Here is a 16,638-nt window from a genome sequence, read left to right as displayed (position 1 = left end):
TGGAAAGCATTGTGAGAGTGTTAGGCTAGGGAATGAGGAAGAATTTTAGATAGGACCAAATTTGCTGATAGGTGCTCAAGCAGATGAGAGTGATGTTAATAGTTTACTTACTCAGTTATCTGAAACCTGGCCTCAGTGGGTGACCAACACTAAATGGAATGAAGTTGCAATATTTCTATAAAATAAAGGGAGATAGGAATGCTAGATTGGATTTATCAAATCCATCTAGTCACTCATCCTTTAATAAGAGAACTCTAAATACATTTTTCCCATTATAGCATTGAAAAGTACAATGGTGAGAGATCCAAATTTTCAAAGTGCTGTAGTGACTGTTTTCAGTAGTCAGGGGATGAAGGGAGGTGCCATTGAAATGGACTCCATGTTTCAATGAGGTTAATAGGATCCTGAGCCTTAGCCAGAAGATATACCTAAAAACCAAAATACTGTAGTCATTATTATAATCGACAATACGCTAGGAGTAATAATCAGGATGGTTCTAGATCCCACAGACCCTCACACCAAACTGCCCACTAAATTACTAGCAAATAGAAGCTTCACTTGAATATCCATACTCAGATGCTAGTCAGAATTACAGGAAACACTTTGCTTTATGTTGCATATATTTCTGCAGCGTAACCCACATGTATATGTTTGTTATGAGGAAAAACTTTCAACTTTAAAAATTTTAATGAAATCATGAATAGCACCAAAATGTAAGGTTGTTTGTGTCTGTTTGCGTGTTTATTGGCAATTTTAATGAGTTACATGCATTTGAATTGCTTCAAGTTATCTACAGTATTTTTCCTCATCTATCAAGGAAAATGTTACTTAGAAAACTAATAACGTGAATATGTTTATTTAGTGGAACCTGGTATGTTCCCATTCTTCCATTTGCTAATTTTTTCATCTCCAAAAATGGGCTTGTATTTGAGTGTATGTTATTATTGTGTTATGTAATGTGTTATTTTGCCCTGCCTAATAGCACTTCCTTTAAGCATTTGTTCCATTTATGCCATATGAATCCGAAATCAATCTCTTCTGTCTCCTAGAATTTGACTCTGAAACAGACACGCCCTGGGAGGAAAGGTAATTTTAGCTGAGTCATTCGCCTGTCCCTGACTTCCCTGAAACCACACTGGCTCCCATCCTCCCCAAGGATTCATTGTTCATCCTTTATTTATTTATTTTAAGTAAACTCTCCGCCCAACATGGGGCTCGAACTCTCGACTGCCAGACCCAGAATCACATGCTCTACTGACTGAGCCAGCCAGGCACACCATTGTTCATCTTTTCTTTTGATGCTGGCTGCTCTCCAGAACTTCAAACTTTAAGATTGCTTAAATTCGTTTCTGTTACTGGCCACATAACATCTTTGATTCAGAAATCATAACCACAGAGTGGACTGCAGGATTTGTGGAGAACAGTGTTGGTTATAAGAATAAGAACAAAAGAGGGGCGCCTGGGTGGCTTAGTCGGTTAAGAGTCCGACTTTCGCTTAGGTCATGATCTCGCGGTTCGTGGGTTCGGGCCCCGCGTCCGGCTCTGTGCTGACCGGCAGCTCAGAGCCTGGAGCCTGTTTCAGTCTGTGACTCCCTCTCTCTCTGACCCTCCCCTGCTCACGCTGTTTCTCTCTCCTAGAAATAATAATAATAAAAAAAAAACCAAAACATTAAAAAAAAAAAAAGAATAAGAACAAAAGAGAATCATTTTAGACTCTAGGATGGGAAGGTAGCAGCTTTCCCATTAGTACATAATGGCAAAAAGTTATTACTTGTGGCCGCCTGGGCCCTTGAGCACTCTGGGAGCTTGTTCTAGGGGAACAAGTAGGTAGTGCAACAAGCCATTCTATTTTTTTTATTTTTTTAATTAATGTCTACACCCAACGCAGGCTCAAACTCATGACCCCAAGATCAAGAGTCGCATACTTTACCAACTGAGCCAGCCAGGCACCCTACACAAGCCATTTTAAAGGCATTGTAGAAAATGGGAATTGTGAAGGGTAATGTGGTTGTTTTTAATAGATGTAAACAATTTAAGAACATTGTAGAAGCATTTGCTTGCATTTGATAGGGACAGCAGTACACATTTACTCTCATGGCTCAGGATATTTAGCTCTTTCTTTGCCACACATGATGGACTGGCATGTTATACATCAGGGCAGCACCTTAATTTACTACATTGATGATGGCATGCCAGTTCGATTCCGAGAGCTGGAAATAGCCGGCCTTTGAGAACTGTGTATGCCACATATTTACAGCATCTGGGGGGGGGGGGGATTCTGAGAAAATATGAGATCCTGCCACATTCCAGAAGTTATGCCTTTATGGGTTAGACAGTGTCTAGATATCTTCACCCATTTGACCCATATCACAGAAAAGATATTTCATCTTTTTCCCACAACCCCAGAAAAGGTGGTGCAGCACTTGCTGAGGGTTTGAATTCTGGAGGCAGCATTTTTAATTTCCTATTTTCCTGCTTCAACACATTTGCCAAGTGACTGAGAAAGGTGCCAGATGTGACCTGTGTCTAGCTGGTTCAAAGTACAGTACAAACAGCTCTGGTACTCAGTCCCGGTGCCTCAGCAGATCCACTGCTTCTCAAAGAACCTGCATTAATCTGGATGCTCAAAGAAGTTGGCTGCAAGTCACAACAGGAAAGTCACAGTATAGCACCCGAAGATTTTGAAACAAGATCAAACCTCTTTTAGCAAGGGACTGTTTTTCTTTAAAGAAGCTACCTGCTTAGCTCACAAAAATTCAACCTTACTTCTCTCACAACATTTGAATTCAGTGACACAAATATCATAATAAGCACCATTTTAGTTGTGTCCCACCAGATTTTCATGTACTATACTTTTTTCATTTCTTGCTGTTCAAGCATTTTTAACTTCCCAACAGAATTTCTTCTTTGACCTGTTAGTTATTTTAAATGTGGTTTTACATTTCCAAACGTATCCTAATTTTTTTGTTTTGCCTATCTTTTATTATTATTTTGTATATTTAATTGCATTCTGATTAGAAAAGTTGGTCTTTATGAGACCAATTCTAAAATTTGTTGAGACTCATTTTATAATGAACACATCTTCCATTTCATTGTGATTTTAGGCTGCATTTTTCTGAGGACTACTGAGGAATATGTTTTCATATGTTCAGTGGTCATTTGGATATTTTCTCATGTAAAGGGCCTCTTGAAGTCTCTTGCCCATTTTTAAGTCATATTTTTGATGTTTTTAAAAATTGCTCTGTAGATTTTGGGGGGGGTATATTCTGAACACAAGTTCTTTGCCAGTTATATGTATTGAAAGCTTCTTCTTTGACTCTTTGAATTACATTTTTACTCTTTCAATGGTGTCTTTTGAAGGATAGAAGTCCTTGTTTTTATTACAGTTAAATTTAACAATCTATCACCTTTATGGCTAGAATTTTTTGCTTCTCTTTCAAGAAGTGTTTCCCTCTGCCAAAGTAATGAAGACATTTTCTTGTATCAATTCCTAGATGCTTTGTTATTTTGCCTTTCACAGCTAAAGCAATAACCCACTTGGAATTGATTATTTTATGCAGTTTAAGAGCCAAATTTCATTCTCTTCCAATTTAGAGATGTCCAATTATGCATCATTTATTACAAATCCATTCTTTACCCACTGCTCTGTGGTGTCACCTTTGTCATAAATTACGTGTCCATATACTACACTGTCAAACTTACCATAATTTTGTAGTAAGTCTTCGTATTCAGTATAGCGAATGTTGAACCAAGCTTTCACTAGAGAAAGAAACACAATAAATAAACAAATTTGTTGAGATCCTTTATCCTTTTAGGCAAGCTGATTTAGCATTGCTATTCTGTTTAGGATTTCTGCATTTATCTTTATGAGACAGATTGTCCTTATTGTCCCTTAATTTTCCTTGTCAGATTTTGTCAAAATGGTGTTGACCTCATAAAACAAAATTGGGGAGTGGTTCTTTTACTCTGTTCCTCTGGAAGAAGTTTTGTAATATTGATGTTATTTATTGTCAGTAAATGTTGGTGGGATTTATCGCTGAAATAATTAGTCTGTGAGTTGTGTGTTTGTATAGGTGTGTGTGAAAGTTTTGATATTATGAATTTCTTTAATAAAGATAAGACTGTTTATATTTGTGCTTCATCTTGTGTCTGTTTTCGTAACTTGTATTTTGCCATGAGTTTGCCCACTTATCTGAATTTCCAACCGTGTAGCACAAAACTCTTCATGATTATCTTTTTTTTAAGGATATTTAGTGATGTCTCCTCTTGCATTCCTTAGATTTGTTATTGACGCCCAGCCTTATCACCCAGTGAGCAGTAAGTATATGTATATGTGTATATATATATATACTCAAGTTAGCTCCATATGAAGTATATATATTTATATGCAGATTATATTCCTATTAAATTGAGCCATTTTTCATTAAGAAGTGAACTTCTTTATATTCAGTAGTAATTTTTGCTTTAAGATCGACTTTTTATACATTAATATAGCAGTGACCAGCTTTCTTCAGATAGGGGTTTGGACTATCTTTTTTCATCTTTTAGCTTTTCTGTACCCTAATATTTTATATATGTTACTACTAAACAGCATATAGCTGGGTTTTCTTCTTTTATTCAATGCACCTATACTTCTATTTTGTTTTATTTTTATTTATTTTTAAATTTTTATCTATTTAAAGTAATCTCTACACCCAAAAGTGGGGCTCGAACTCATGATGCAGGAATCAAGAGTCACATGCTCTTCCAGCTGAGCCAGTCAGGTGCTCCTGTCCTTGTATTTTAATTAGACCAATTAATAGAATTACACTGAATGTAATTACTGCCATATTCACTTTGAATTTTCCTTTTTAAAAAAATAATCTCTATGCCCAACATGGGGTTCAAATTCATGCTCCCAAGATCAGGAGTTGCCTGCTCTACCCACTGAGCCAGCCATGCACCTCTGATGTATTCACTTTAAATTTACTCCCTCTAGGGGCGCCTGGGTGGCTTAGTCGGTTAAGCGTCCGACTTTCGCTTAGGTCATGATCTCGCGGTTCGTGGGTTCGAGCCCCGCGTTGGGCTCTGTGCTGACTGCCAGCTCAGAGCCTGGAGCCTGTTTCAGAGTCTGTGTCTCCCTCTCTCTCTGACCCTCCCCTGCTCACACTGTCTCTCTCTCAAAAATTAAAAAAAAAAAAATTAAAAATACAAATGGGAAAACTCAACAATAAAAAAACAAACAACCCAATTAAGAAATGGGCCAAAGACCTTAAAAGACACCTCACCAAAGAGGTATCTCTCTCTCTCCTAGAAATAAATAAAATATTTAAAAAAAAAATTTACTCCGTCTCTATTTACTTTTGATTTGTTTCATCTACTCTGTATCACTCCTTACTCCTTACTCACATTCTTTTGGATTGACTTCATTCTTAAAATTCCTTTTACCTCTTCCATTTCTTAGTCTTGTAGTCCTGTGTTTTACTATTCTGTTAGTAGTTCCCTGAAGATTGCAGCATATACCCTAGATGTATTTTAAAAAACCTATTGTTACTTTATTTCTTTTACGCTCCTCTTGAACAGCGCAAGTAACCATTTTCCTTGTTTGGATTTATATGTTATTGTTGTCATGTTTCAAAATGTTTTAGTGGTGCCTGGATGGCTCAGTTGGTTGAGTATCTGACTTGATTTTGGCTCAAGTTGTGGTCTCACAGTTCGTAAGTTGTAGCCCCACGGTGGGCTTCGGGCTGGCAATGTGGAGTGCTGGCATGCTCTCTCTCTCTCAAAATAAATAAAAATTAAATAAATAAAATGTTTTATATATTTTAAATTCCACAAGCCATAATTATTTGCATTATTATTATTATTAGTTTAGGTAATGTGTTGATTGGATGAACTCATGTCTGTACCATTTTCATTGCTCTTATTTCTTCTTGCATTTCCAGTCTTATATCTGGGATTCTATTTTCTCTTGCCTGACTAATACCATTTAGAATTTCCGTTAGTGTGGGTCTACATTGTTGCCAATACTTGCTGTATTTTGTATTTTTTATTCTAGCCATTCTGATAGGTGTAAAGTGATATTGTGGTTTTCATTTATATTTCCCTGATAATGAGTGCTTTTGAGTACCTTTTCACATGTTCATTGGCCATCTATATGTCTTCTTTGGAGCAGTGTCTTTTCAGGTCTTCTGCCCATCTTTTAATCAGATTATTTGTTTTTTGATGTTGAGTGCAGATCTGTTCAATGGCCAATTCTATCAATTTTTATTGGTCTAAAAACATCTCTTTACTTGGTTTTTTGCTCTTTACTTGCTCCTTCTCTGGGCACAGAATTCTAAGCTGGTAGTTATTTTCTTTCAGCTGTTTAAGGTATCATCGCATTGTATTCTGACTTGCATTGCTTTCCAGGCTAGTTGTCAATCAAACTGTGCCTCTTTACTATTTTCATTAATAAATATTTCTAGAGTCCTTTTATTTTTGTTTTGGTCTTTTGGAACAGATGGTAGAAAAATAGAACAAGCATGTTTTTTTATTTACCAGTCCCTATGTAAGCCGCTGGTTGTGCTAATAATAGTCTTTTGGAAAAGGAGACAAGGAAAACACATTATTTTTAAATGTCAAGAGCTGTTTTTTAAATATATTGCTTATTTCTTGTTACTGGAAATCATCTTCAAATTACATACAATCAATAAAACTAGTCAAGCAGAAATGTCTCTACTGGTCATATTTGAAGAGATCTAAGAGGTTTTCTTCATTTGCGCATCTTCATCATTTTTTAATCACAAAATACACTGTCAGATTGTTTATTTGCCGAAACACTGGATTACGTAGGTGATTGAGTTTTCTGTAGTCTGTATTTAGCTGATGGCACTTTCACCGTGTGGCTTAACATGTTCCTCTTTCGTCATATGCAATGTGCTGGGTATTGGTAGTTTTTCTTAGATTCGGGTTAAAGTTTCTGCAAAGACTGCTTCAAAGATGGGGTTACATTCTTCCACGAGGAAGCACATCATGTTTGTTTCTTTTTGTGGAATGTTAGCAGGTATGATGAACATTGGTAAGTTCCATTCATTTATTGCAAATGAATATATTCAGCTCAATTGTTTCCTCTTTGCTCATTATAGGTCTCAGAAAAACAGCTTCCTCTAGTCTATTGTCAATTAGTAGCAGAGTGAGTATAGGAAGGGCAGAATAAATGCCTGATTCTTTCCCTTTATTTACTCATTTTCTAAATGATGAATTGCTTTACTAACATGCTCTAACAGTGACCTATGAGGAACTTGTTTGGGGAGGGGAGAGTGTAATGATGAACATGTGGATTTAAATATATTTAGTGTGTGTCTATCACTTCCAGTCATCTGGCTCTCCAATTGTCCCAACTTTGCCTTGTATAGCTATCTCTTCACATTCTGTTCTTTCTTGGCTCTGAAACCATTTTCCACTAGCATTGGATTAACTTCAGCCTAACTTTAATTTTATTTCTCCTTGTTTCACATGTCTCATAGAACTTCCATGTAGGATCTCAGCAGTGGCTAGTGGAGTGCGCTCCTGCGCGAAGGAAAACCACACAAATGGGGGCCCACACAGCACAGCGGCCCCTGCATCCCTTTAACTCTCCATTCTTTTCTTTTTAAAGCTTATTTACTTTTGAGAGAGAGAGAGAGTATGCGCAGAGTGGGGAAGGTAGAGAAAGAGAATCCTAAGCCTGCTCTAGGATCAACACAGAGCCTAGCGCTGAGCCCAAACCCAGGAACCATGAGCCGAAATTAAGAGTCAGACGCTCAACCCGCTGAGCCACCCAGGTTCCCCTCATTCTCCATTCTTTAAAAAAAAAAAATTTATGTCTTTATTTTATTTTGAGAGGGAGACAGAGTGCAAGCAGGGGGGAGGGGCAGTGAGAGCAGGCTCCAGGCTCTGAGCTGTCAGCACAGAGCTCGACATGGCTCAAACTCACAGACTGTGAGATCATGCCCTAAACTAAAGTCGGATGCTTAACCAATTGAGCCCCCCAGGTGTCCCTCATTCTCCATTTTTAAATTTTGTTCATGCAAGAAGGGAACTCGGTATCTACCACATCCAGAAAATGTAACTTCCAGAAGTGGAAGACATTGAACTGCACTTGATCAGCCTCTCTTAGTCAAACTCAACTTTGTGGTCTGTAACATGGATTCTAATTCTTGCCTCTTTGGGGAGGATGGGCTCTTTGTGTAAGCTTTCTAATATTCCTGTCTTTGCTAGTCTTAAACATCATTAAAGTAGGTTTAAGTGTGGGTTTTTCCTTATCTGCCCTCTCTGGCACTCTCTGAGCACTTTAAATCTAAAAGCCTTACTTTGTATAAGCTTTCTAATGTTCCTGTCTTTGCTAGTCTTAAACATTATTAAAGTAGTTTTAAGTGTGGGTTTTTCCTTATCTGCCCTCTCTGGCACTCTCTGAGCACTTTAAATATAGAAGCCTTATTACCATTCACCCCAAATATTTCCTCCCTTCACTTTGTTTTTTTCCTCAGACTCTTATCCAGACATTGGTATTTCTGTACTTCATATCACTTAACCTTCATCCTGTTCTTCTCCCTTCAGTTTGATCCTGTTCACTAATTCTTGCTCTGGCCTTATCTATCTGCAGTTTGTATGGTGGAGACAGAATATGTGTGTTTGAATCCTAATCCCAACCTGAGCAATTCTCTCAACATTTATGTGCCTCAGTTTCTTCACCTGTAAAGTAGAAATAATGGTAGTACCGACCTCACAGAGTTGTTGTTGACCATGTAAATGTAAGAAATGCACACGGAGCATTGCCTGGCACAAAGTGAACAATATATACATTCTAGCTGTTACTGTCATAAGTTACTATTGTTCTTTTTTAAATCTCTTGTCCCAGCTTCATATTACTCATATTTTCTGTGAGAATAATTGTGCCTTCTGAATTCATGCTGTTCAGTTTTGTTATTTTTCTAGCTAATGCTGATGTGTTAGAGAAGAGTTAAGAAATAAGAAGTGTTAAGATAATAGAGGAGCTGAGCCTCAGGGCAGAGAACCCCAGGTACCACAAAGCGACAGTCTACAGCCCTGTTTTCTGCCACCACACCTGGAAACTCATGGTCGGGGATTGCTCTTAAGTCACAGCAACAGGCTGCTGTGCCAGGAAGAAACAACTTTCTTGGAATGTGTCATGCTAGTCCTGGTGTCTAGGGTAGGAGTGGGTGCAGGTGTGTGTGCTTAGGAAAGCCTGGTCGGTCAGCACCTGTCTTTCTCAGCGCCTCACCTAACCCCAGCAGGCTTCGGGGCTGCCCTGATGGTATCCTTAGAACCAGCTGGCCTGGTGATCACTTCCATGTGATTCTCCCAGGGCAGCGTGGGGGAGACGCAAGCGCAAGCGTAGAAAAGCTGTGGTCTGGCTCTCTGAGGCCAGGCCATTCTCCTCCCCGGGGCGGGGGCGGCTCCCACTCGCCATCCCCTCACTCACACCAGTCTATGACTCCTCCCTTCTCTCCTGGCGTTTCTCACAATTTTTAGGTTGGATCCTCAGAGCCTTGCTTCACTCTCATCTGTGCTTTGGGGAGATGGAAGCAGCAGCCTGTCCTGGTGGCCTTCTCATCAGGAGCCAGGAGTCTCCTCTTTGCATAAAATATCTGGGCCTTTTCCTCTTTAAAGACAAAACTTGATGAGTTTCTTGGATGAATGGGACATTGAAAGATGCAGTCGTTTGGAAGCTCAGTCTGACTTCACTCACTCTTAGAAGGGCACCACTGACTTGGCCCCTTTGAAATAGAGCTGCAAGGAAAAATCAAACACTCTCCACTCCTAATGTCAAATGAGATACTTTTTTTCCCTCTTTGCTTTTTTCTTTTTCTCCTTCTCCTCCTTCCTCCCCGCCCCCCCCCCCACTTGTCTTCTTCAAGCACGTACCTTGCACATAATGGCCACTTAATAAACCCATGTTGACTTGATTTGGATCTATATCTAAGTCTTGTCATGAGATATTTTCAAATGAATTAAGCCATCTACAATAGAACGTATCTGCCTTTCTTTAAATCTGAGTAACTGAAAATTCTGATGAAGGGTGTGTACAAGTGTAAAGTAAATTCCTTATGTGATTAGTCAAGCTACCTGACTTCAAACAAGTTTTATTTTTGTCCATATTACTGGTAAACTGCTTGGCCTACGTCTGCTTGGCTCAGATCAAGTTTGATCAACATGTTTAGCAAGGGTAAATTAGTAAATCCCTAAATAAATCAACTTGTTTGGGCAAAATAAGCAAATCTCTTATGACATGAGCCAAGCAGAAACTTCCCCTGCAATTTTCCTATGAATATGACACATGTTCAGTGCCTAAGGTTTCACCCACTATTGCAGGGAGCCTAGTTGTACCTGCCTTAGAGCACGTCGAGGTTTACACAAGTTTACGAGTGCAGGTCATGCCGTTGCTTTTGACTCAGAACTCAGTGATGGACAGATTAATGTCACCTGGAGAGTATCCAATCTTCATCTCAAATCTGCCTCTGGTTTTGGCGAGGCTGTTCAGATCTCTGAGACAGAAAACAGAAATGCTCTCTTATCTAGCCTGTGAGAAAGAAATGAACTGTGCACATTTGGTTTTTTACAGCACCCTTTCAAGTGCATCAGCGAGCCCATGCAAGTAGGACTTTCTGCCATATGCATGTTGCTTTCAAGCCTACTAAAAATATAGTTTCTCACACTTGGTGTTTCCTAGTGGATTATCTCGGTTCTCAGGGATGAGTAGGTACCTGCAGAACAAGAAAATGTGGCTCTTGACAGTTCACACACAGCCTCAGAAATTCCCTACTTGTTTATAGATATTTGAGATAATAACTGGCAGGCTAAGTATGTTCGTGGATTGCAGTAGGATTCCTATGGAGAATCAGCACAGTGGAGCAAAAGAACATAATTTTAAGTATGAGATGAACATTGGTTTGAGCAATGGCTCTCTCACCAGGCTAAAGCTTCATGCTTTCAGGCTTGTAACTTCATCTCTCTGGGCCTCAGTTTCCTCATCTGAATATGATGGTAATTATGTATATGATGTATAGAGAGTGGTACCTAAGAGGTACCCAAGCATTAAGGAACCACTATAATTATAACACTCACTTATTTATTAATGCTGTGAGCATTAATATAGAATAAAATACAGATGTTCTTTGCCTTTCAAACATGGATTTCACAATATATTGAACATTTGTTACATATATGCATATTGAATTCATATAAATAAATGTTGCATGTCTCCCATGTAACTCTGAAAATTAGAAATTGGAGAGTCAGTGAAAATTTCCACTTCTTTTTATCAGAGTTTAAAGTGTCCCAGATCTGTGAAATGACCATAATATCATTGAATATAAAATGAAGTATTATATTTGAGCCTGAGTGGCTCAGTCGGTTCAGCAATTGACTTCCACTCAGGTCATGGCCTCACAGTTTGTGAGTTCGAGCCCTGCGTCAGGCTCTGTGCTGACAGCTCAGAGCCTGGAGCCTGCTTGGGATTCTGTGTGTGTCTCTCTCTCTCTGCCCCTCTCCTATTCATGCTCTCTCTCTCTCAAAAATAGAATAAACATAAAATAAATAATAAAGGGGCTCCTGGGTGGCTCAGTCAGTTAAGTGTCCAATTTCAGCTCAGGTCATGATCTCATGGCTTGTGAGTTCAGGCCCTGCCTCGTGCTCTGTGCTGACACCTCAGAGCCTGGAGTCTGCTTCAGATTCTGTGTCTCCCTCTCTCTCTGCCCCTCGCCCTCTCATGTTCTGTCTCTTCCTCTCTCAAAAATAAACATTAAAAACATTTTTTAATGAAAATTTAAAAAAGAATAAAAAACCACTTTATTAAAAAATTTAAATTGAAATATTATATAGCTCTGATTTATCACATTCAGTTGTTTGGAAATGCAGTAAATGCTGTAACATTCCATCACTTTTATTCATGACCTGAGTTTCAGCACTTTTTATTTCAAATTTTAGAGATATATGAAATAAATTATTTTAGACCTCATTTTTAGATTTTTGCATAAGAAAATACTTTCAGTATCTTAATAAAATTAGCACAATATTATTACATCAGAACTTTATACTTTGATAGTACCAAAAAGGAAAAAATCTTGTAGCCCAATCTCACTAATAAATATCACTGCAAAGATTGTAAAGAAAATTATGTTCAACGGAACCCAGTCAAATAATACATAAAAATCAGGAAGCATTTATTCTAGCAACATAAGAACAGTACAATGTTAAGAATTCTATAAATGTAGCTCACTGTATTAATATGTAAAAAAAAGTATATGATCTTGTGGTGTCAACTTGGGTAGGCTGACCCAACCGCCCCTGAATTCTCTTCGCTTAATTATAGAATAAGTCAGCTGAGGGGGTACCTGGGTGGCTCAGTGGGTTAAGTGCCCCAGCTCTTGGTTTCAGCTCAGGTCATGATCTCACAGTTCCTGAGATCAAGCCCCTTGTCAGGCTCTGCAATGATAGCATGGAGCCTGCTTGGGGTTCCCTGTCTCCCTCTCTCTCTCTGCCCCTCCCTTGCTCATGCTCTCTCCCTTTCTCTCAAAATAAATAAATAAACTTTAAAAAAAAAGAATAAGTCAGTTGAGGCGGTGGAAATATTAACAACTGTGAACAATTTGTGCACACACAAGCAATGACCACTCCTTCACCTGACCAGCATCAGTAATGAAGTGTCACCAATTTTAAAACATATTCTGATTTAAAAGGTTTTAAAATGTCAAAAAGGGGGTGCCCAGGTGGCTCAGTAGGTTAAGCATCTGACTTTGGCTCAGGTCATGATCTCGCGGTTCATGGGTTCGAGCCCCGCATCGGGCTCTGTGCTGACAGCTCAGAGTCTGGAGCCTGTTTCAGATTCTGTCTCTCTCTCTCTCTCTTTGGCCCTCCCCTTCTCACGCTATCTCTGTCTCTGTCCCTGTCTCTCTCTCTCTCTTTCTCAGAAATAAATAAAAAACATTTAAAAAATAAAAATAAAATGTCAAAACGTTTTGCATCTAATAATAAGATATCGCATGTGACATTTCAAATTGTTAAGGGAAAGAGGGGATTACTCATTACAATGAATATACTTTACAGTACTAAAGCATTCTCTTTGACAGAAATATACAAGGTAAGACAAATGACAACTTAGAACAGTTTCTTTTAGAACAGTTATTTTTAAAACATGACAAAAGGGGAAAACATTACAAAGGATCTATTACTTTACTATAAAAGCAATTCATATAGAGGCTTCTGGGTATATCAATCAGTTAAGTGTCTGGCTCTCGGTTTCAGCTCAGGTCGTGATATCAGGGTTCATGAGTTAGAGCCCTGCATCAAGCCCTGCATTGGGCTCCGTGATGACTGCATTCTCTCTCTCTCCCTGTCCCTTCTGCTTGCTCATGCTTTCTCTCTCTCTCTCTCTCTCAAAGTAAATAAACTTTTAGAAAAATAATTCATGTAATTAACAAGAACATGATCAATACTGAGGAAAAATGAGCAAAAGACATAACCAGACAAATCTCTACAAAACATATAAATGGACAATAAATCAGTGACAATGTACTCAAATTCACCCTTAATTATAGAAATGCAAATTAAAACAAAATACTGTTTACACTTACCAGATTGGCAAAAACTTTCAAGTGCGATAACATCCAGGATAACTAAGAGTAAGGGGAAAACAAACATTCACACATTATTATTGGTGGAATTATATACAGCACATCCTTTTTGAGACAAATTGTAATGGTAATTTTTTTTTTTTTATGTTTATTTTTGAGAGGGAGAGCACAAGCAAGGGAAGGGGAGAGAGAGGGAGAGAGAGAATCCCAAGCAGGCTCCACACTGTCAGCACAGAGCCCAATGCAGGACTCAGACTCTTAACTGTGAGGTCATGACCTGAGCCAAAGTTGGACACTTAACCAAATGAGCCGCCTAGGTGCCCCATGTTATGGTATATCAAATTTTAAGATGTGTTCTCAACTTTATAGCAATTAATTGATGGCAATGATTTATAAATTCCTCTATAATAGAACATTTGAATTCAAATTTGTCAAGCATGTGTTTTTGTAATGAAATTAATCTAGACAAAGTCTAGACCTTGGGATTTGTTGTAGAGAAGTTAAAAAACTGGGGCTTTAGATAGCTGTAAATCTACATATGTCAAAGTTTTTTCATGTCCTTTCATAACTCCATGTAAGTACTTATATAGGTGGTTCTGTACAGTCATGAAAAAAAATGCCTGTAAGTGCTGCTTGGAAATGTGGAGATACCAGAGCTTGGAGCCAGGCAGCACTGTCAATGCCTCTCATTTCTAGCACTTACTTGCTTTGGAACTTGGGTAAGACATTTTCATTAAGATTTGGAAAATAGGGGGACACCTGGGTGGCTCAGCTGGTTAAGCATCCAACTTCAGCTCAGGTCATGATCTTGAGGTTTGTGGGCTTGAGCCCTGTGTTGGGCTCTCTGCTGTCATTATGGAGCCTGCTTTGGATCCTCTGTGCCCTGTATCTCTCTCTTTCAAGAATAAATAAATATTTAGGGGCTCCTGGGTGGCTCAGTCTGTTGAGCATCCAGCTCTTGATTTCTGTTCAGATCATGATTGAGATCAAGCCCCACATCAGGCTCCATGCTGACAGTGCAGAGCCTACTTGGGATTCTCTCTCTCTGTCCCTCCCCTGCTTGCACTTTCTCTCTCTTTGTCTCTCTCTCTCTCAAAATAAATAAACTTTTTAAAAAGTTAAAAAAGAAACATTTTTTACAAAGATTGGAAAATAGGTAGAACAATATCTACTTCACAGAGTTGTCGTGAGGACAGAATGAGATAACATATCTAAGCCTTCTGTGATGTCACCTGATGCATAGTATGTTCTCAATAAATTCTGTTATTAGCTCACAATCTTGGCTCTTAACTCATTTAAAAATGCCATTCTTGTGCTTAATTTTATAGGATCCTGGATAAAATGGAGCTATCTGAATTCCGTAATTCATCTGTAATGCCTTTCTTATTGTCACCATCTCTGTGCTGTTTGTTGCTTTTGTTTTAGTCTTTGCCATAAAGTTCTCACCTCATATCTTTAGTCAGTCCTCAAGTACTATTCCTGGTCTCTCTTGTTTTATGATGATGTTGGGTCAGGACAGCCATACACAAAACTGTCCTGCATTTCATGATGGTTCAACTTCTTTGTAGAAGCTGAGTGGACAGAAGGGACAGCTAATCCCAAAGAATGTTACAATGTGCTGGTGTTGAAATCTGTAGTTGGAACTCTAGTAGCATCTATTCATAGCAGTCCCGCGGGTGACATTACAGTTGTGTTTGGGAGATTATCTGAGGAAAAGCCACTTACTATTTTTTTGGAACTGAAAAAACTCCAGGTCAAAATAAGTGAAGTTTTTTTATTGATTCAAAATATCATTGTATCTTGCCTTGAAATAAGAGAATCTGACATCCTAGAGCCTGGTATAAAGAGCAGAGGGTTTTGTTTTATTTTTATTTTTTTGAAAGAGAGAGACCACACAAGCAGGGGCAGGGCAGAGGGAGGGGGACAGAGAATCCGCAGCAGGCTCTGTGCTGACAGCAGTGAGCCCAATGTGGGGCTCGAACTCACAAACTGTAAGATCATGAGGTGAGCTGGAGTCAGACGCTCAACCGACTGAGCCACCCAGGCACCCAAGAGTAGAGATTTGAATGGACTGTTGAAAGACCTTAATGTGAACCAAGTGGTTGAACATGAAGTCACGTTTACTCTGGAATGTGTTCATGTCAACTGATATGTGATTCGTCCCATTATAAGGGTCAGTGAGAGCTAAACTATAGATGCGTGTTAATTATATCGAGTCATCTTAACTATGGAACATTGTCTAGGCCTCAGGCCTAAAGAGAAAGTTAATTACTGCTGAGTTAATTGAACAAAAACTGTCCTGGAAAAATCGGTATTAATATATCGGAATGGCATGAGTTAGAAGGAGATGGTGAGCATCAGAGAGTGAGGCGTGAAGCAGGGGCACATCCAGTATTGTCTAGAGTAAACTGAAGAGCAATGAACACCCTCTGTAACTGATTATATACTCTATCTAAAGAAGCTCTTGGCTGCAAGTAACAGAACCCTTAAACTGTCCTAAATGTGAAGGAAAGGTATTATTTCACCAAACCGCAAGTCTAAGTGTAGGACAGGCTCCAGCTGCCGTATAAGGAAGGCTCTGGCTCAGATTATTTTTACTGTTCTGCCCTCTTTGAATTTGCTTTGTCCTCAGGCTATCTTCCACTGTTACTACAAGAGGAGGGGGTAGAAGAGAGAGAAGAAGAGAGGAGAGGGGGATTAGAGAGAGAACTTTCTCATCAGTCTGATTAGGCTGGTAGAGGTCAAGTGCCTTCTATTACATCGGTTATTATTAACATAGAAATGTCATGGGGCGCCTGGGTGGCTTAGTCGGTTAAGCGTCCGACTTTCGCTTAGGTCATGATCTCGCGGTTCGTGGGTTCGAGCCCCGCGTCGGGCTCTGTGCTGACTGCCAGCTCAGAGCCTGGAGCCTGTTTCAGTCTGTGACTCCCTCTCTCTCTGACCCTCCCCTGCTCACGCTGTCTCTCTCTCTCTCTCTCTCTCTCCTAGAAATAAATAAAAACATTAAAAAAAAAAAAGAGAAATGTCAGGGGCCCCTGGGTGG

The 16,638-nt window shown here is 39.1% G+C and overlaps 1 long non-coding RNA gene across 1 annotated transcript; it reads right to left on the bottom strand.

The window, feature by feature from the left end:
* Window positions 1-274: 274 nt before the first annotated feature.
* LOC120237812 lies at window positions 275-13,626 on the bottom strand. Its single transcript, XR_005530047.1, has 3 exons — window positions 13,596-13,626; window positions 3,703-3,759; window positions 275-428 (listed from the first exon to the last, which is right to left on the bottom strand). It is a non-coding gene; the product is annotated as an uncharacterized LOC120237812 (long non-coding RNA).
* Window positions 13,627-16,638: the final 3,012 nt, after the last annotated feature.

This window comes from Hyaena hyaena, unplaced genomic scaffold (genome assembly GCF_003009895.1).
Source record: "Hyaena hyaena isolate Hyena2069 unplaced genomic scaffold, ASM300989v1 scaffold_193, whole genome shotgun sequence".
NCBI lineage: Eukaryota > Metazoa > Chordata > Mammalia > Carnivora > Hyaenidae > Hyaena > Hyaena hyaena.
This window is presented reverse-complemented; position numbering and strand designations above follow the sequence as displayed.